The sequence below is a fragment of the Vulpes vulpes genome, chromosome 13, assembly GCF_048418805.1.
Source record: "Vulpes vulpes isolate BD-2025 chromosome 13, VulVul3, whole genome shotgun sequence".
NCBI lineage: Eukaryota > Metazoa > Chordata > Mammalia > Carnivora > Canidae > Vulpes > Vulpes vulpes.
Window position 1 is genome coordinate 47188421 of NC_132792.1, and position 20275 is coordinate 47208695.

Here is a 20275-nt window from a genome sequence, read left to right on the forward strand (position 1 = left end):
CTGTGTATGAAGAGACCACTTACCGATGATTGTGAAGCAGATGCTCAGTAAATGTTTGTCAAATAAATCAAAGAACAAGTTTCAGGTTTTTTTTTAAGATTTTATTTATTTATTCATGAGAGACACAGGGAGGCAGAGACACAGGCAGAGGGAGAAGCACGTTCCATGCAGGAAGCCCGATGTGGGACTCTATCCCAGGACTCCAGGATCACACCCTGGGCCAAAGGCAGACGCTCAACCGCTGAGCCACCCAGGCGTACCCTTTCAGTTTTGTTTGTAGTTGATGGTAGAGCCAAAGACATTGAGAATGTATTTTAGAAGCAATTTATCAATGGCCAGCCCCAGGCTGAAGTAAAACATTGTAAAGAGAGGATGTTAAGTTCTTTCATACCCAAGGAATCAGTACTCACATGTGGCCTAGTCATTACCCAGGCACCTTCCCCTGGGACATCTATCATGGGCTCAATGTTTTTAGTAGCATCTTCATTCTGTTCTTTCCATCCATCGATCAAAACTCATCTACCATATGTTTCTTTCCTGTAGAGCCTTGTTCAACATACAGTGCTTTCAACCGTGATGGATATTTCCCCCTCTCTGACTCTCATGCAACCAGCATAATAAAACAAATTAGAATGTATTTTAGTCTCACTCCCTTGTTTTTTGGTCCAGTAATGAACAGTGGACTGACTCAAGAAGAACCAGTAGAAAGCAGAAAAACAGTTTAGTAAAAAACTCAAGAATGGGTCAATATCCATTAAAATACTGAAAGAGGAGCATGTGTTGGGCCCATCTCCACTGAGAGAAAAATTCCATTTTGCCAGTACCCCCTCTATATCTGTTGTCTGAAGGATGCACTGCTGTTGAGTTACTAAGAGGGCTTGAGTGACTATTGGGCCTTTGAAGTTCCTATGAGAGCAGCTAATCATTGCTAACAAATAGGGCTATGGTATTAGTGGAGGAAAAAAGCTTTAGTATTTCTTATTGGCTTGACTGAAGAACTGGGTAAATATGAAAGTATTACACATTTTTTTCTGGTTTGCTTAATAATAATAACACCGAACATTTATTGAGTAGTTAATATGCACTGAGCATTTTTGTAAGTGCTTAGCATGTGTATTTTTAATTTTAATCTCTGTTTTACAAGAAAAGTTTACAGGAGGCCAGAAAGGTCAGGTTAATATTGCCAAAGGTCATTCAGCTAATAGAAAGCAGAGCCAGAAACCTGATCCCAGCTCATTTGACCCCATAGTCTGAGCACTTAATCCCTAACTATTCTCACTCTGGCAAGGGTGTGAATGAAAATTGACTGCTAGCCAACCAAAAACATAATAGGAATTGTCTCCAAAGAATTTCTCCAGAAACGCTCCTTCCCCTTGCCATAGGTAATCCACTTGATAAGCACAGTTCAAAAATGATCAAAAATAATTATCAAAAAAGAATTGTTTAATTCTTTATAAGAAATGGTATATCTTATTAGTATAACTTCAAAAGAGGAAGTACTGTACTTTGTCAATTGTTCACTTTCTGAAGAACTCCCATGTTTTAATTTTCTAGGTGGATTTTTTCCATCTCTTACCACTAGATGGTGGATTATGCAAACACCTGAAACCTGGGGAGAGGAATTAGTCCAAAGGAAAAAGAAAAAAAATTCAGCAGAGAAAGATAAATGTGGAATTTGGACTCAGTTGAGGACAGTAGTGCCCGACACAGTGGCTTTCCAATTGTGGGAGCCTGGTTTCTAGTTCCATCATTTTCCTTTCAGAAGAAACAGTAGTAGTTACTTAAGGGTAACAAGGAAGTTAAGGAAGATTTAAATAATAGTCAAAAGGTGTCTAAGAGTTCATTTTCTCAGGAAGCTCTATGTCCGTAGTTACAGCCAGGGTTGGCATTTTGGATAAGATTTTGAGGAACAAATTCTATTACAGCAAGTAACTGCTTCCTGTAACTGAGTTTTCTGGAACCTACCACAATCTGAAAATAGTTGTTTCTTCTTGATTTTCTTCAATTAGTCTGTAATAAAAATGGTCATGAATAGCCAGTTAACCACTTTTTAGCAACCATGTGACCAACCAAAATTATGTTATTTTAAAATTCAGAGTTGTTTAAAGAATAGGACCAGAAAATTCTTGGAAATTTTGTGAGAATAAATTTTAAAACTAAAAGGAAGTCATTTGTGTGTGTGTGTGTGTGTGTGTGTTTGAACTTTCACTTCTACAAAATGAAAATGTAGATCACCAAAGGTCTTTGCAGGCAACTCTATGACATCTAAAGAAAAAAGAATAGTGCTTGTGCTCACAAACACATATATATACAGATGCACCCTAATTTTAGTTCTAAAATAGATTTATGTTCTGTTTCTACATTAAGGGTGTATGACAACATATTTGCTGAAGGAATAAGGAGAACTAAACCTCATTTATGAAGGTGTGGTGGTGGTTGGAATTAGGTATTGTGCAAGGGAGTGCGATTATATGACCTATTTTTCACAAGTCATTGCAGATCCTGTTTGTGAAGAATGATATTGATGAGACTGTAGGCAGTGATGTATACTTTTAGTTTAATGGATTACATGTCACCGTATGAAGAGTTCTTTTCTCTAATTTTTTCCTTTTTTTTTTTTAAATTTTTTTTTTAATTTTTATTTATTTATGATAGTCAAAGACAGAGAGAGAGAGGCAGAGACACAGGCCGAGGGAGAAGCAGGCTCCCTGCAAGGAGCCCGATGTGGGACTCGATCCTGTAACTCCAGGATCACACCCTGAGCCAAAGGCAAACACCCAACAGCTGAGCCACTCAGGCATCCCTCTAATTTTTTTTTCCTTGAGTAAACCCTAACTCTTGGGTGTTAAACTCTAAAAATACCCAGTTGTCATTTTTATTCTGGACTAGGTTTAGGTTTTGGGATTAAAATCAAAATTGAAAATGACCCAAGAATGACAAACACAAGGAGGAAATAAATAACAGCCATGAAACAGTCCTGTTATCCGTGATGCTTATTTCCACACCGAGATGAAGCTACAGTACTTGGTTTGCTCACTTCTTCACTTGGGCTGCTATTCTCCGGCCTGAGCTGGAAGGGGGCGCCAACACTGCATAGAGGAAAAACAGCAAGGTTGCTGTGGGAAAGGCACTTCTCTTCCTCTTCTAGTGGTATTGAAATTCAGGATCCTCTGTGAAAGACACACCATTCTTCTTTGGTAACCTGCAAAACCAAATTTGGCTTCATGTTAACCACATTCAGTCTGCTGAATTTTATAGGCAACCGTTGCATTCATATTTTATTGTAACTTTGGTCCTATATTCTCAAGGTTATCTATCAACCAATTGCCAAAGTATACAGGCACTCACTGGGTATCTAGGGTGCCTTTTGCTTTCTTTCTCTTTTCTTTTTTCATTCTTTCTTTCTTTTTCTTTTTCTTTTTTTTTTTAAAGCAGCTTTCTAAGCAGTGTAGAGTGGGGAGGGATGTGAAACATAGTATATGAGTAGAAATGAGATAAGAGATCAAAGAGCCACCTGTGTTTCTTTTCTCTGAAGATTTCTGATACTTATATTCAGTCCATTTTTTGCATTCAGTATCTCTAAGGGTCTAGTAGAGCCAACCTCTACCTACTTAATCATCAGTCTAAATTCAGTGTATTCATAAATAGGTCAAGACATGCTCCAGTTGAAGTTGTGCTGGATAACCTGTTTAGTACAGAACATGGATAGTATTCAGTAAAGTTTTTAGGATTCATTAATGGATGCATAAATGGTTATTCACTTATTTGATAAGAGTTTTTCTCCTAGAAAGGAATCAATCTTAACCCAAAATATTAAGAACATTTGTTTGAATTTTCATTGGTCATTTCATATCAGAATATGATGCTTCATTTTCAGCAAAAGTGATCAATATTAAGGCTCTGTGGTTCTCTTTAAAACTTGAGGGTAATTAATTTTTCAGAAGAAAAGAATTAACATATAATTTCAGAGTTGGCAGTGGTTTGGCAAAAGGTACTTGGGTGTTGTAGATAGAAGATAAGGAAAAAAGAGACTTTTTAAAATGTCTTTTAGACAGCCACATTGGTAGCTCAAATCTTTGACAGAATAAATTTAGTTTATACATGAAAACTAGTGTTCAAAGGATCTATGTCTATCACCTAGCATAATCTGGCTGTGTTGAAAATGCCCTCTTTTCTGAGGAAAAAGAAGTGCTGGATCTATGATCTGAGTAAAAACAGCAGGACTATCTTTTATTTATGATCTCTTGGGACCACACACTGTAACTTTAGTGGCCATTTACCAAGTGGGTCTCTCAGGGCTTCCAAAATGCACAAGACTGATTGCTACAGTGCTGTGTAATAAGCCAGGTGATAGATACACTATTGCCATTATCACACTTTTATAAGACCTTGATTAGGGTTGACAAAAAACAATGACAATTTAAAATTATTTGCATAAGGAAAACATTATTAAGAAAACCAACCTACCAACCAACCAACAAAAACAGTAGCTAGTCCAGGAAAATTCTCAAGTTACTAAGTCTGGGAATGATCGGTCAGTAAAGGACTAAGGAAATTCCTGCAAGCATTTTGTAAAATACTCTTTAGCGTGTGTCCATGTAGGATTATTTTCTCCCACCTACCTCACTCTCTGCTATGGCATACCCTTATTTGGGAGTGGGGAGAGAGGGGAAGTGGTCAGCCCCAGTTGAACACGAAATTAGATGAGATAGTGAGCTCTCTTGCTTAGAGTTGGTTAAATAGAAGATACACAGCTGTGTATAACCTTTGAATTATAAAGGATATAGATGATATATTGATGGGAATAAACAACCTGGCTGTCTTAACTTCTAAGGTCTGAATGACTTCTTTTTAATTTCTACTGCGTATTTCATTGACTTCATACATCGTAAGAGTGAGATGAGGCCTATAAAGAAAGTGCTTCACACAATCTAATGAGGGGTTTTGGACTTAGCATCTCCAATTTGATCTCAGTTCTCTCAAAAACATAACTTATTTTAATAGAGTTTTAGATCCCCTAAATTTAAAACAAACAAAAACAAACAAAAAAATGTACCACTCAAATGCATGGAAACCAAATGAATGTACCAGAGGGACCACAGGTTACAATTGTTTTTCACTCCATTAATGTGATTTTAAAAATAGGAACTTATTGGGATGCCTGCGTGGCTCAGAGGTTGAGCATCTGCCTTCGGCTCAGGTAATGATCCCGGGGTCCTGGGATGGAGTCCCAGGATTGAGTCCCACATCCGGCTCCCCACAGGGAGCCTCTTCTCCTTCTGCCTGTGTCTCTGCCTCTCTTTCTCTCTCTCTCTCTCTGTGTCTCCCATGAATAGATAAATAAATAAAACTTTAAAAAAATAGGAACTTATTTTGTAGATGATAATCACTTTAAACATATTAATTTCATAGTTTTTTCATTCTTTACATTTCTTCTGTATTTTTGGCAGTGTATATAAATATTTTTGTGCTTTACTTTCTAATTGGAATCAAGATATCTTAAATGGATTGTATTTTGAGTTGTAACATATTTTCTTGGCAAAATCATACATCTCCTCAGCACTGTAATCTCTGGAGATATTGATAGCATTGCCACGATCATGATAAAAGAACATGTAGGATCTTCACCACATGTGAGAGCACTGTACAAATCATGTAAATGAATTTTTCCTCCTTTCAGAAATTCCTTCTCTGAGAGACATGGGGGGTATGTTTTCACTGATGGCCTGTTATCATCACTAGCATGATTATATTCATATGAGCATAATGCTTGATAATATATATATTATTAATATGCTTTGCATCATATTTGGTAATTTATTTAGTCTTACAGAGCATTGCTTAAATTTATTACCTAATTATTGCTCAAAAATATTATTCTCTCTTTTATACATGAGCAAGCTGAAGCTTAGAGCACGAAAGGAAGTTTACTTAAGATACACAGATGGCAAGCAGCAGAGCCAAGTGCAGAATTATTTTGTCCACATTTCATGTGCAGCATATTGGGATTTGCAGAATAAATATAAGACATGGCTTCTGCCTTTAGGGAACTTGTAGTTTAGTTGGGACAATGACTGATGCCATGAAAACAGAGTGTATAGATAGTAGATAGAGCATGGTCCTCAGACCATGTAGCCTTTGAAGCTCATAGAAACCTGTTTTTTTGAATTGCATAAAGTTATACGTAAAGTATAAAACAAACACACTTTTGACTGACAAAAGGTGCAGTCACAGGCATCTGTTGTCTAAGGATCTCGGAGAGGATTTGAGACAGTCTGCTAACCTAGATTTACCTCCACCCAAACATATATCATCCACATTACCATGTGTCTTCCCAACAGCAGTGTAGCACACAATGTAACTACACAGGGGAAGCCACGGTGTGTCCTTGAGAAACACATCCAGTTTTACCTACTAACCAGGCCTGTGGAAGGATGATGCGTGTCGGGTACGTTGATTGCACACACTACTCCAAGTGACCTCAGGCTCCTGACTTCTGTAAAACCACCAGTTGGTGGTTAATATTCAGCTGAGCTATTAAGTGGAGTCCGAAAGTAGGGACAAGATTTGCAATCTGTTAATGTTTTCTTAAGATCTTGTTAAGTAAGAGCTAAATCCATCGTTAATGGAAGTAATAATAAATTAGGGGCTGCAATTAGCAGTCCAAATGTGTACCTTTGTAAAAGGTTATCTTTAATGTCTTTTTTTTTTTATTAACATAATTGTGTGTTTTGGATAATCATAGCCAAGGGGGAGAACTGGGAACTACAACAGTACTATTGCTTAGTCAAACAGAAATGAATGTATTGCAAATACGCCACCATGTTGTTAATTAGAATATTGTTGGAGTAGTTAAGATATTTTGGATGGAAAGGAGACAGACAATTTAAAAGTAATTTTTAGTGTTTTGCCCTTATGGAGATTGGGTACATAAAGCATATCCACAGATTTTGGCAAATAGTAGGTATTCAAGAAACATGCTAGCTCTTATGAAGTTAGTGCTTGTGATGATCAGAGAATGTAAAGCCTCTGCCATTGGCCTACTTAAAGCTTTTCTGTTCCCAGAGCCTTTCATGCTTAGCAGGACTCTTATCTCATTGTATGCTAAGGTTGACTTGATTTGTCTATTTTTCAGACTTGGAACTTTCTTTCATTTTGTTTAGAGAGTGAGAGAAAGACAGCTCAAGGACATGCAAGTGAAGGGTGAGTGTGCAGTGGGAGAGAGAGAATCCTGAGCAGGTTCCACTCTTAGCACAGAAACCCAGTGCAGGACTCAATCTCCCAACCCTGAGATCATGACCTGAGACAAAATCAAGAGCCGGATGCTCAACCAGCTGAACTTCCCAGGCACCCCAGAATGGAGCTTTCTTAAGAAGAGGACCACGTGTTACTCATCTCTCTCCCTCTGGCGACTGTCACATCATTTGGCAGGTAATATGTACCTATAAATGGGTATTTGTTAAAGTAATGCCTTGATTTCTAGTTTTTCTCTGTTCTTTATTTCATAATGACCATCTGATTTCAGCTAATTAGAGTGAAAACTGAATTGTTTAGATGAGAACTGCATTGTCTCCTACCTACGTTGTCTCCACAGCCTTCCTTCCTTCCTTACCTCTCTGGCTATCTTTGGCTTCCCCACAACACTCCTCCGTTATCAGAAATTCAATCCTCATGATGCTGTCCTTCCAATGAAATCTGATTCTATCATTTTCTTGCTCAGAAATTTCTCATGCTTCCCCATCCTCTTTGGGTTAAATATATCAACTCCTTTTCCTGAAACACAAGGCCTTTCTATGAGTAGATCTTATTTTCCTCTCTAGTTTCTTTTGCCACTTCTCACTTTCACTTTACACTCCAACTCTACTCATCTATGTTGCATTTCCATCTCTCTGAACTTTTTTGACTGCCTGGAACATCCCTCTGGCTCCCAACACACGCACCTTGCTTTTATGCTCAGCTTGCAGCCTAATACTTATCTCTCTTATGAGTCTTTTCCTGCTTCTCAAGGCAGACTTAGGCTCCTTTCCTTTGCTCCCCCCATGATTCCCCCTGGCCCAGGCTTACACATATCTTTATTAAATTAAATATCTTATTGTACTAAAATTGTGGGTTTGCCTATCTTCCCTCCAGGCTCCTTGAGAGTAGGGTAATATTTGGCCTGTACAAGTAACTTAAGACATATTTGTTGAATGAATGGATGCATGGAAGAGTGAATGCATTTGATAGATGGGACTATAAAACTGTCTTCATGAAATCAGAAATTCAAAAAGAAAAATAAAGATCCTGTAATCTGGGTATTTGTTGAAATGACTAATATTCCATGTCATGGTGGTGAAGGCAGCAATAAAAGGAACAAAAAAGTATCAAGAATTCAGTCCTTTCCCAGAAGCACATAAACCAGATGTCCTAATACTTTTTTTTCCCTCTTACTTTCTGCTTCAAGAAAGAAAGAGACAGGACAACACAACCCACAGGAAATTTTCCATGACATTAAAGAATATCACGAGGGCCGCTCTGCAGCTGGTGAGATCAGTGAAAATAAACTCAGTGATTTAATGTAAACTGTCACTTGCTTTCACAGAAAAGAAACATGGTACAGGTGTTCACGGAAAATGGTGCAGCCTGGTGGGCTCCATATTGGTTTCTGAGGGCTGAGTCTATAATCTCTGAGTCATCTTCGCTTTCCTGACTGTGCACCGGCTGTCTCTGTAGTGGGTGTTTGTGAAATGCAGGAGGAAAGGAATAATCTGACCTGTTATCTTAGAGGCATTGGATAAGTAATCTAAACAGTATTGGATATTGTTTTAGTCTCTGGATTCTGGTATCTAAGTGATAAGAATGCTGGTAGGAGCTTTTCATTAGAAACAAGAAAAATTTTAGTGGTTACTAAAAAGGTAAAGATAATGTCTACCAATACTATAAGCAGGAGAAGGAAAATGACTCTGGCCAAAGGTATTTTGAAAATGAAGCTTGTGTGGTTAGAAAATCATGTGTCTACTCCTTTGCTCTGTCTTACTAACTCTGGGTTAAAAAAAATGACACTTGGGTTGGAGGGTGGGAAACCACTGAAGGTTCATTGAAGAGCTTGTCTGTTTCAGTCCTGGAAGCAGGTGGTTTTCACCAAAATCTTTCTCTCATCCAACTAGCCCTTTTCAATTCTTCTTAAAGTTTGTTCTTATTAATTTAACTTATTTAACAAATATTCATTGAATATCTACTCTGTGCCAGTCTCTGTTTTAGGCTCTGGGGACACAGTAGGTTCCCTGTTATTTCTGACTTCAAGGAGTAATGTTATCTAGTCCTACAAGACCATGATAAACAATTAGTACCTCGCGTGTCAGGGTGTATGCATGTGTGTGTGTGTATCTGTAAAAGTTATAAGGGGCAGGAGGCAGGGGGCTGTGGGGCTGGAGGGACAAAGAATTTTTCAGACTGGATTGTCAGGAAAGGTTCTCCAAGGAGGTAACATGTTCCCTCATTTTATCCCATTTTTCACTTCTATCCATGTGACTGACACAGAGACTAGCTTAGGTGAATCTGATGCTCACAGCAGTTCTGCTAGGCTTGGTCCTGCTGTATGATTTTCTGCTTTCCTTATCCTCCCATTGGCTTTTTTCTGTAGAAAAAGTGATTCTCTTCCCATACCTTTAGTGCTTCATGAAGCCACAAAGAAAATCAAACAGCAATAGCCAAGAACCTGAGGGCCCCAGTACACCCCCCCCCCCCACACACACACACTTCAGAGCTATTTTTATGCCAGTTAAGTGAATATCATGAAGAGTAAATTTGATAATGCTTTCAAATATTTTGTGCAGTGCTTGATACTTAGTCAATAGCCCATAAATATTCAACGTTATTGTTATTATTATGACAATCAAGGCCTTTATTATTATCTTACAGACATTTGTAAAGATCTTGCTGGATGTCTAATTGTTTGAAATACTCCCATTCGGGCATCACATTCTCTAGGTGTTTCCTGGGTGCAGAGCTACAGTAGGTGTTGTGGGGAGTAGCAGGATACTAGAGAAGACAAAGTTCCTCTCTCTTCATTGCTAATGAGACAAAACACACACCACCAGTGTCCAGTAGACAAATGTGGAAGAACACTTCTATTTACACAGCAGCTTAATTGGAAGCACCAAAGAATACATTCAAATGATAAACACACAACCCTTTAAGGAAGGATAATTTAAAAGTTGCCTCCTAGACCATTTCATCTCTTAATCATAGCTCTCCTTCCCATGGAAAAACATAAAATCTTGGAAATATAGTAGGAGGTCATTCTGTTATTTACCACTTTGAAAATGGGGAGAGAGGTGGCTGAGTGGCTCAAATGGTTAAGCATCTGACTCTGGATTTTGGTTTAAGTCATGACCTCAGGTTGTCAGGCTCTGTTCTGGGGTGGAGACTGCGAAAGAAAGAAAGAAGAAAGAAGAAGAAAGAAGAAAGAAAGAAAGAAAGAAAGAAAGAAAGAAAGAAAGAACGAAAGAAAGAGAGAACTTACCTACTAGACAAGAGAAAAGTACTCAACACAAATTTTGGTTGATTCAAAGTGACTCTAACCTATTTGGCATATAACCACTTTCTTTCTGGGTTTGACTCATTTGCAATTTGGGATATTTGTTACAGACAGAAGAAAACAAGGTCTATGATTCAAATGTTTCAATCCCTATGCCAACTGGGATCTAGAATTTTCAACATATTAATGAGAAAAAAATGGAGCTTACCAAACAGAGTGGCTATATTCAAATACACCTGCTTCAGAAATTCTCCCAAGAATCTTCTGAATTTCTGAAACTGAAATATCACTTTGTTTTATAATTTATTTCTTCTCAGTACCTATGTTTATTATTTCCATGTAACAAATCACCCCTAAACTAAGTAAATTAAGAGAGAAATATTTTTTATGTCTACCATTTCTGTGGGCCAATTGTTTGGGAAGAAGGGCTTGGCTTCAGGGTGGTCCTGACTCAGGGTGCTCGTGAGCTTGTGGAGAACAGGACAAGCAGGGACTGGAGCCACCAGCTGTCTTGGTGTCATCCCAGGACACGCTAGGTGGTCTTTCCCCATGGGTTAACTTGGGCTTCCTCATAGCATGACTGCCCTGGGGCAATTTGACTGCTTGCAGGGCAGCTCAGGGCTCTGGCATGAATATTCCAGCTCACAAGGGGAAGTTGACAGAGGTGGGGAGGTCACACACCATCCATTACTTTTACTTCATTCTAGTGCTCACCAGTATGTCACAAACCTGCCCATGTTCAGGATTGAAGGGGGAGTTGCAAGGGCCTAGAGGAGCATTTGGGATGGGGGTTGTCCTTGGAGAACCGGCTGTAGCTCACTAAGAGCAGTTTGGAGGAGCAGGCTTATCCTTGGAGACTGCCAACTTCCTGATTGAATGAAAATGTATCTTCCAGCATTTGTAATTGGAAACTAAAAATAAGAGGTCAAGAAGACCAAGCTGTCAGGTCACTAAACACTTAAAAGGGCAAAACAACTTTTTTCTACTTCTTTTTTCTTCACATGGTGATAAAAAATCCTAGTTATTGAAAAAAAAAACCTGTGATTTTTTCCTTTAGTACTGCCATATATTATTCTATAATGAAAGATAATGATCTCAGATCTTTATAATAATGTCACCATTTCAAACATTGACAATAGGTCTAAAAAATAAAAAAGTTGAATTTTAAAATAAGTTTTATCTTGCTGCCTGAAAGAAGAAGCAAGAAACAGAGACATCTTATCTCACAGTCCCAGAAGGAAGGTGAGAAAACTGTGCATACATTATGGGACACCATAGAGGGCTGAAATGGGGCTCGAGTCCCTGCTTTATACTTCATGTGTTACTATTTTCAAAATGGCTTTGTCCTGGTGGGGTTGACTGGAAACATGATGGAAACCATACATTTCTGAATTATAAATTAATATAAGTCAACATTCAGATGTGGGACTCTGTCAGCTGAGAAATGAATTATAATTGGAGAATTATGCATTTCTTTTTCATCTTATGTAAGTATTTTGGCCTCTAACTGTATGCAAGATGACTTGGAATATATGATGTTGTGGAATTCAGCTTTATTAATAGATAACCACTAATATACTTTTGATCTTGACTTGTGAGGAATCAGTATTTGTCATCTAGTTCATTCCATTATGGTTTTGAACATGAGCCCTCCTTCATGTGTACTCAGGAGAAGGCGTGCCCTCCCACAACGTGGTCCACTTAGATTTGTCTCTGGCTCCAATTTGCTACCAATGTTAGCCGGGTATTTACTTCAAATTTTCAAACCATCTTTCCAATATGGCCTTAAAATCTCTCTCTCTCTCTCTGTCTCTCCTACTCTCTCTCTCTCTCTCCCTCTCTCTCTCTTACTCTGTGTGTGTGTGTGTGTGTGTTTTGAAAGAAAGAAAATATCTCGAGTGGGTGCAAAAATATGTGGAAGGGATTGCCTCTAGCTTTTCATTCTACTTGCTGCAATTTTAGCCCTTGTGCTTTGCATCTTTAGAAAGACATTTGGGGGCAGATCCAAAGAAAGGCTACCCTCCAAATGAGTGAACTGAGTCCATCCCTTATCTGTGGGATAAATGCCTTGGGAAGCAAACACTGCCTGGCGTAGGGTAGCATGATGGTCCCCAGAGTCCCCTTCTCCAGCAGCAAATAACCCCGGAGGGAAGAGCATACAGCAGAGCTCATCAAATTAGGACTATGCATCCAATTAGAAGAAAGAACACTTCACAACTTTCCCACCCTCTTGTAAACAGAAAACCTAGGGGTTTTTCTGCAGTAGTTCTGCCTCTGAGCGTGGCTGCTTGGAATTCCACTCTGAAGAGTTTGAATGGTCTCTTAGCACAGATGGTTTGTGGGAGCTTTTTTCCTGAAGCCAATACGGTCAGAAATTTTCTCAAAAAGAAAGTGAGAGTATCAACAGCAGTAATTTCTTCATTTTATCTTACTTAAACTAACTTCTATGTAAGCCCAGAGCTTTTTTTTTTTTTTTTTTTTTTCCCAGATCTGCCTACTCTTACAGTTAGAGTATCAAGGCAGATTGGGAAACAATTTGTTCTTTTGTCACAAGGTAGTTAGATAAACGCAGCTGAACCCCTTAGACAGCTCTCAATCACTCTCAAGTAAATTGTGCATCAGCAGCATCTCTGGATTACACCATTGTGGGTTGGACTGACATGTTGCAACTGTCTCCAAGTTGAACTTGAGGATTATAGTTCATTAAATACCACCGACTCAAAACCAATCAGTTGTGGGGATCCACTTCCTCCAAATACCCCCACCTTCTGTTTTCCGGAAAGAAACTGGCTTTCAGTAACTGTTGCTCAAACCTCAACTCCACGAAAAAGAAGTTAGCACAGAAACGGAGGAAGAATGACAAATTTTATCTTTGGTGACCAGATGTTTGGTGCTAACGTAGGATGGCAGTGAATGGAGTCTGCAGAAGCATTAAGTGACCGGCATTACAGTGAATAATAGGAAGTGATGTAAGGGATGTTTCTGTCTAACTTCAGAAGCTTCAGTCACACAGACATTCAGGATGTTTGCATATTTCCAGGGAGAACAAGCAAAATTAGAACAGTCAAGTCAAAGAGGCATCTGAAATCCGATGACTCACTTTCTCTTTCATTTAAATAAAAGTTCTGAACACAAATATGTGATCTCAATACATCTAAATATATTACTAGGGAAAGAAAATAGGCCCCAAATAACTAACAACAACAACAACAACAAAAAAAGGTGAGTGGCAAATAAACTTCTTAAGATCTCCAAGTCTAAGCAAAGATGCTGTTGATCTAGCCATTTAGAATAATCACTAAAAGTTCAGCCTCAGGACTCTGCTGTGTTCAACACACTCACTTAGCAGTAGGCCTGCCTTTGAACAGATTATTTAATTTTTGTTCATCCCAGTTTCCTTACCTGTCAAGTGAGAATACTAGTGGTATCTATCTCCTGGGGAGATATTCCTTGAAAGAGTGGATTAACTAAGATAATATGTACACAGCACTTAACAAAGCATCTGGGTCACAGTAACCACTCAACAAACACTAAGAGTTATGATGGTGATGAAAATAATGACGGGCATCATTTAGAAAATACATGTTCTTAAGATCCCGGTACCTATAACCCTAGAGGATTCCAATTATTCTGCATAATAAAATTTACAGATTTTAATTTTGATGTTTTTGTGACTTTAATATAGTGATAGAGACTATACAAACTGGTTTTATATCTTTTAAATTAATCAGGCTGTGTGTAAATATATTTATATTATTAAATATATTTGTTTATATTATCAATTATATTATTTATATTTAAATATATATATTATTAAATAGATTTAATAATAAATTTAAGTATATTAAAGTCAGTCAAAAGATTAACCATATATAAAACCCCAGGCAACAGCTCAAAGTCACAATCAGAAAATATTGGACTGGGGGGCACCTGGATGGCTTAGTCAGCTAAGCTACTGACTCTCGATTTCAGCTCGGGCCATGATCTCAGGGTAGTGAAATCAAGCCTCAAATTGGGCTCCATGCTGGGTGTGGAGCCTGCTTAAGATTCTCTTTCTCTCTGTGCCCTCCCCGGCTTGTGTGCTTATTGGACTGTAATCCTGCAATGTTCCTGAACTCAAATCAGGCATACCAAAGATAAACAAATGAAGTAAAGCATAGGAGTAATCTTTTCTTGTCTTGAACGCCTTCTACCTGGAGACTCAAGGACAAAGAAGCCAAGATATTTCACTGTAAGGCCTCAGAACCCTAATTATCAAACAAGGGTTTGATTATAGCCCATTTCTTCCTTGGAAGTGGTTCACATTTGTCCTTTTTGCTTCATACACCCTGGCACTACCATAGTCAGGTTCTCATTCCCTCACTGCCAGATTCCAACCATCATCTAACTGTTTACCAAATGTGAGACTGTTTCTTTCATAACCCTAATCCTAACCTAATCTTTGCTTTTAGGAAACTTCTGAAGCAATAAGCAAAAACTTTTTAATGGCAAGTCTTTCATCTCATCCTTCCATTCATTAAGATTTCTGATTATTTCATACATTCAATCAAAACTACACTATCTGGTTTTCAAGACCACAAAGAAATTTTTCTCTTTCCTTGAGGGCATTTTCATCTTCTTCCTTTTTTACATACAATTAAATAATTATATTTTGCAAAAATGTGATAAGTAGCTATGAATTCAATGTAATATAAATAAAAATTTCAGCAAGAAATGTTATAACACTTGAGAGACTAACTAGAAAATTAATCTGGATATTAAAACACATAAGAATAATGAAGAAGTTACTTTTTTTAAATAAGGGAAATTTTATCTTCATGTAGTAAGGCATATTCTTAAGTCATAGTGCCTAAAACTGCCTATTTACACAAAAATGGAACACTTGATCTACTGGACCTAATAGAGCTCAGAAACCGAACAATATATACACTGAAGTTTATTTTTTTATTTTTATTTTTTTAATACACTGAAGTTTAAATGATAAAGGTAGCACTTTACATCAGAGAGAAAAAGTATTAACTATTCAGTAAATGTCAATGGCTCTTCATTGAGGAAAAAGGAAATTATTTAAATTATATACAAAAGTGAACTCTAGGTGGATTAAAGAGTTAAATCAAAATTCAGACTGTTAAAGAATTAGGAGAAAACACGAGGAGATATGTTTAAAATCTGGGACAGGCATAGTCTACTAATCAAGATGCAAAATGCAAATGCATAAAGAAAAATATTCGCAATTTATTTTTTATTTATTTATTTTTAAATCTTTTATTATTTTTTATTTATTTACTTATGATAGTCACACAGAGAGAGAGAGAGAGAGAGAGAGAGGCAGAGACATAGGCAGAGGGAGAAGCAGGCTCCACGCACCGGGAGCCCGACGTGGGATTCTATCCCAGGTCTCCAGGATCGCACCCTGGGCCAAAGGCAGGCGCTAGACCGCTGCGCCACCCAGGGATCCCAAATATTCACAATTTAACTGTACAGGTGACAAAGTTCCTGAACTCTAACAAAGGTAATGGCCAAGGAATGGACAAAGAGGAAATATTTGTAACACATATTTAAAAAGAAACAAAAAAAATGGAGATTATCTAAGTCTTAGACAAGGATGTGGAAAGAAGAGGAATATGCAGATTAGCCAAGAACCTTTTAAAGAAATTTGGCATTTGGTATTAAAATATTTATCTACACTGGAAAAATATTCCCACATATGTGCAAAGTGATATTTGTAAAAATATTCCCTGGCATTATTGGGAAAAGTGAAAATTGCTGGGCACCTAAGGTGACTGATGATTAAATTATGTATATTCGTATGAGATAACTATGTAGCAGTTAAAAGAATGAGAATGATCTATTTGAAAATGGGAAAATATTTCCAAGACATTAACTTAAAAAACATTGCTAAACTAGAACTAGATGAACAGTATGATCCTATTTTTGTAGGCAAAAAACAAAACAAAACAAAACAAAACAAAACAAATTTTACAGAACAAAGCAGCATCTCTTACACATACATATACATATCTAAACATAGTGAAAATGGTCTGAGAACATCCAAGCCAAATTGCCAATGGCAGTTTTTCTGTAGCAGGTGATAAAAAGGGAGGGACACTGATGAAAGCTGAGAATTTGGCTTTGTCTATACTTTCACAATCAGAATGTTTTCATGTACAGCTTGTGAACTAAACAAATATGTCTTTTAAAGGAAAAAAAAAGATGTGATGAACTAACACTTAGGTAATTCATTTTACTACGGCTGAGAAGCCATCGGGTAGCCGCTGTCAGAGCGGGCAAAGTGATAAACTGAATTAGAGACGACAGGAATGTGGTCCTTGGTCTTTGCCTTTCTTAAGTTCCTCCAGAGTCAGCCACCTCTGTTAGAAGCAATAGCTTACACCTTGTTGTTCCTTTATATTTAATAAAGTACTTTGCCCACCTTGTCTCACTTAATTAAGAAATTAATGTGCTCCTCAGACAGAAAAAGCAAGATAGTAAATTGACTGAGAGGACCCAAGGCTTTGTGAACTAAAAGAGAAGCAATCTGTTGAAGATAGTGGAAGAAAGAAAGTAAACGTATGAAAGTGCAAGAATCAAGCAAAAAGGATGATTAAGATGGCAACATGGTGCCTTGGATGAATGTGGTGCTTTGTTCTGTTTTTCTGGATGTGTGCTCAGAGCAGCAGGTGTGAGGACTAAACCTACCTTGGCTTTCTGGCCAATGAGAAGATACATCTTATGAAGGGAATAAAGCCAGTGTGAAAAAGAGTAGCAATACTATGTGTTGGTTGATTTATATCATCTTGGCCTAAAATTTCAGCAGAATGTTAAGTATCTGGCCTTGATTTTTAAAGCAACTGGTATGGGATCAGGACCTGGAATTTTATCTACTCTATCCTAGCAGGAGTGTCCAAGTTCCAGGTGGTAGGAATGGGTTCTGAGTCCTCTCAGACTTTATCTACTTGAGATCCGTTTGGGCTAATTAGTTAACAGTCCTGGGAATTAGTTTGATCCTAACATCTGATTAAGTATAGATACCATGCTGAAAATTATGAAGACTGATGAATTCAGGAACACAGAGGTAAATACATCTTATGTGTCACTTCCTGGGACCAGAGCAAAGGCTAGCACGACTTTTACTACATAGTAATCATTTAATAAGTACATGAATGCAATGCAAAATATGGTTTTGGGTATCCACAAAATATTTCAGGGTAGACGACAAAACTGCCTCTGCAATTTTGAAATCAAGAGGAACAGATTATTTTGAGGTTTTGACTAGTTCTACTTAAGGAACTCCCCCTCCCCATAGTTTTCCATTTCTTCCCTGTTGTGATAGAAATACACTCCAGGACCAGAGGGAGGCTTCCCAGGTTTAGCTGTGTCCCAAGTGGAAGCTTCATGTTTAAAAACCTAAGAGTTCATTATGATTATAACTTTGCCCTCCTTCTGCCAATGAAGCTGATCCAGGAAACTATGAGTTAGCGTACAGAATATTTAGGTATAAGCAGAAGAGACATGTGAATGTTTAGTTCTTAGAAAAAAAATCAAATTAGAGGTCTATTTCTGTTTGAAGTCATTAAAATATCATTAGTTACATTAAACTTACTCATTAGTTCCTTTGAGGAGGCAATGTTCTTGATATGTCATCAAACTGTTATGAATGATGGCTAAGATCTAGAAAGTGAGGATGTATCTCCAGGTGCTTGTGCAGAAGGAGATCTACAGAGTTGGAGGACAACTCCAAAGGGAGCATATGAGAGACTATCCTAAAGGTAAAAAAGAAGTTGGGTTGATTTATAGCTAGAGAGATGAAGGGATGAGAAACTGAGAAGCAGATGTTGGCCTTAAGAATCAATTTGATCTCTGGATCAAAAAGGAGGTATATAAAGAGAGAAGAAAATGAGCAAATATACAGGAGAAAAGAGAGCTGGCACATCAAAGAAATAAGTAAAGAATCAGATAAAATTTAGAAGGGGAAAAAGTTGATAGTGGAGTCAACAAGATGGAATCTTGCACAAATACCAGTGGTGACATTACCTGCGCCACTGAATTGGTGATAGAATTCTTACCTCTCACCCAGGTTGGGTGATAAGCAGTGCCTGTAGTCTACCCACCAGTGTTCCAACAGTGGCTTAAAATAGTGCAGATAATTAGTTGTACTTTCCTTATATGTGATCAAAGGGAAACCTTTTTAGATTGACCTTTTAATGGGATGTTTGGTACTCAAATAATGAAATTAAGTGTGATTTTAGATTTGGATTGGATACTTCCTAGAGTTGTGATGTTAGAGGTAAATAAAAGACATCATGTGAAATTTTAGGTAAATCCATTGATTTAAAACTGGCCATTTTTTAAAATTGGAGTTCAATTTGCCAACATATAGCATAACACCCAGTGCTGATCCTGCCAAGTGCCTCCCTCAGTGCCCGTCACCCAGTCACCCCAACTCCCCGCCCACCTCTCTTTCCACTACCCCTTGTTCATTTCCGAGAGTTAGGTGTCTCTCATGTTTTGTCACCCTCACTGCTATTTTCACTCATTTTCTCTCCTTTCCCTTTATTCCCTTTCATTAATTTTTATATTCCCCAAATGAATGAGACCATCTAATGTTTGTCCTTCTCCGATTGACTTACTTCACTCCGCATAATACCCTCCAGGTCCATCCACGTCAAAGCAAATGGTGGGTATTTGTCGTTTCTGATGCTGAGGAATATTCCATTGTATACACAGACCACATCTTCTTTATCCATTCATCTCTTGATTAAAACTGGCCATTTTAAAAGGATATTCTCCTGTTGTTTCCTTAAAATTATAAGATGCTAAATTTTGTAAAAAACCATGACTAATTTTAAATGAAATAACTTTAGATGCAGTTCCCTTGTTACTTGAAAATTTTCAATTCATGGTTTATGCAAAAATCATTTTCATTTGGCTGCTGACTTGGTAAATATTTGGAACATAAATGCAGAATATGGATACAGAGATTTTTTAAACATACTGTGCTTACTGTAATCCTTAAATTCTCTATATCATCTGAATTCTATGGTTTAGTAACATTTCCAAATTGTCACAGAGTCTTTAGGTGACTTTATTTTGAGAGACTTTAGCAAATCCAGATTCATTGGGCTTTTAATAAATTTATTTCAAAAGGAATCTGGATTTAATGTGGAAATGAGTAAAGGAGAGAGAGAAAATGTGGGTCAGTATACAAAATAAGCAAATTTTTGAAGACTCACTTATTCTATTCATGGATTTTTTGGATAAAAATATTATCTCTTATGGCTGTGTTAACATGGGACAATGGGATCAAACAGAAATTAAAAATTGGTTTGCATCATTGTATGAGGCTGTTTGTTTACAAGTCAGAAATCTCAGTTTCTGTAAACATCAATTTCTTGTGTTTTTTTTTTTTTTGTTTGTTTGTTTGTTTGTTTTTTTTAGTGTTTATAGTTCTTGCTAATTAAAAGCACCATTCTGAATTCAGTTAGTCAGTTCTGATCCTCTAAGATGCTAGGCAGATGCTAAGATAGAATTAGAAGTGTAAGAGATTTATTAGGGAGAAGTTTTGTGAAAACTAGAGAGGGCAGAAATAGTCAGGGAGCACCTTCAAGCAGCGCTGAGGTTCTGATCCATGGAAGGGAAGGAGCAGATGAGGGAAGAGAGGGGAGGAAGAGTATGGCTCTGGGAAGGCCTTCACTCGGCCAATGGTGAAGCCCTGGAATGAAAAGATTGCCCATTAGGGGAATCCTGTGTTGGGCA